Source organism: Condylura cristata, unplaced genomic scaffold (assembly GCF_000260355.1).
Source record: "Condylura cristata isolate star-nosed mole 26May11 unplaced genomic scaffold, ConCri1.0 scaffold00001, whole genome shotgun sequence".
Lineage (NCBI taxonomy): Eukaryota > Metazoa > Chordata > Mammalia > Eulipotyphla > Talpidae > Condylura > Condylura cristata.
Genome location: NW_004567102.1, coordinates 75,561,266 through 75,563,657, shown reverse-complemented (window position 1 = coordinate 75,563,657; position 2,392 = coordinate 75,561,266).

Below are 2,392 nucleotides of genomic sequence, written 5' to 3'. Positions count from 1 at the left end.
ACACTGATGCCGATGAAGCAGAATCCAGGCCTGTGGGACTAGGTCATGAGTGGTCTTGTGGTTGTTGCTATGTGGAACCTTGAAAGCTAGTTCCAGAATAATGCCTCTCAAACTGCAATGTGCCTAAGAGCTACCTGGGCATCCTGAGGTGCAAATGGGGGTGACAAAGGTCTGGGGGGTGCTCTGAGCCTATGCCACAAGGCCATGCTGCTGCCCAGGGCTGGTGCTGGCAAGGCCACCCACGATCTCCTCTGGACTGCCTACCTGTGAGTATAGCGCTTCTGCAGGGGGGCTGGGGATGGAGCTGCCTACCCCAGTCCCAGGAATGTTTTCACACGGTGGGGCTACTTGCCCATTATGCACCAACCCTAAAATAATTCTTTTATTCCTGCCAGTCAACATGCTCATTTCCCACCCAGCCAGCCTGGCCGCAGAAGCTGCAAGATTGTGGGGCATCTCTTAGTGTGTGTCAGTGAGCAACCCATGCTTTCATTTCCTCTCTGACTCCAAGAAATCCAAGGAGCCCCTGGCCCTACTTAAGCCTGCTCTTAAAGAAATCTAAGGTCATTTCGGAAAGTAGAACAGAATGATGTGAAAGAAGCTCACTCTTCCACCCATAGGTGAGCATCCAACTTAACTGGAAGTTGTCACTTCCAACGTCCTGTCCTCTAAAAGTACATGGAGTTCCGGCTTCCCTGTTGGCACAGGAGTTAAGTCTCAGCACTATGAAGCTATCCGCACCTACTACAGCACGAATTCAATCCCTGGCCAGGGAGCTCACCCCCATGGCACAGCAGACCTCTCTTGCCTTCTGCTCCGCTCAGCAGTCTACTTCAGTAGATCCACTTGTTCGGCTCCCCAGTCTGTCTCTGTTGAATCCTCTCACTCCCCGTACCTCTGACCGACATTCATCCAGCTCTTGTATGCATAAATAAATAAGAAATAAAAATATCTCTTTGCTAAATTAATAAAAAGTGCATAGAGCTCTTAGAAGTGAAGCCATATCCCAAAGTGAAGCCCGCGGTTCCCATGAAAGGCACTTTGCACACTCATATTTAAATGGTTTTTACTCTCCCTTTTCTGCCTATGGACCTTTGTTAATCTATGGAAATGAAAAATGGTGATACGAGCTATGTTGATTCATCAACAGTCACCAGCTGGATTAATTTCTGGTTGTCTATTCATCTGAAGGGTTAATATTTGTAACAACAACAACAAAATATCCATCAAGATTAAGCATCGGTCAACTTCAGTTTGGCCAAGACACAAAAAGCCGGAAGTAAAACACATTTGACTGTGTTTTTCCAGATTTCTACCAAGTGAATTCAGCAGAAGAAAGTGGACATGAATGTGACTGCGCCCGACTACCTGTTTGCTGCAATTCTGGCCAGCTGTATCCAGGGTGATTCACAGATAGTCAATGCCTTTGACAGTTTTCTAAGGGCACATGGTGGCCAGAGCCGTATTACAAGAATGAAAAAACAGGTGCCTAGCTGGAGTGAGGCAGAGGTGGAAATGTGCATTTGTTAGGGCAAAGTAGGCTCCACACAGAAGCCGGCTAGTGGCATCTCAAAGGAGGCCTCACCCCAGGCACAGAGGCTGAAAGAGGCAATGGTGGAGGGTGGGGTATACCTGTCAGCCACTGCAAGGCCCTCTGGCTGTTCAGAGAGTTGATATTTGCTTCTGTTCCACTTCCCCAGCTCCCAAGCCCCCACCCTAGGTTGCTGATAATCATAAAACAACTGGTGGAAACTTAACAAGTCTGCCGGACTTGTAAAAACAGTTCTGTCGTTCTTAGACGATGCTTTGTTCAAAGGCATTTAAAAACGATTAATTATTTATTCCCCATAGCCTCCGCGTGTGGAAGTCCCACACTCTCATTCCAGCTTTAAATACCGAGATAAGAGAGACAAGGTTAAGTGATTTGCCCAACGCTGCCAGGCTCGGTGCTACCGGCACCGACCGGCTGCGGAGTTCCTGGGCCTGCCGGGTCCGGACGCACAGAGAGGCCCCCAGGGCCCGCCGAGCGCTCAGGGGGACGCCAGGCCGCCAGGCCGAGGCCAGGGCGCCGGGGCTCTAGGCAATGGCTCCAGCCTTTGTCGAACAGCAATGAAGCATCGAGCCACCACCTGCCTGGCTTTTGACAGGAGGGAAACACGCCGGGTCCGGGGACTCCCAAGCCCCCACAGGCTTAGTCGGCAGCCTGAGCAGTTGGAGGGTTTCCAGACCCGCCTGCCCGCGGTCTCCAAGTGAGGGGACCGCACCCTTCCCAGGTTGCAGAGACGCGCGGGGCGCTGCAGCTTCCTCTTCCAGACGGACCCGCCACGCTCCAGCGGGTGCCCCGCGCCGCACCCAGCGGGAGCGCTCCCCAGCCCGCAGGGCACCCCCCGCC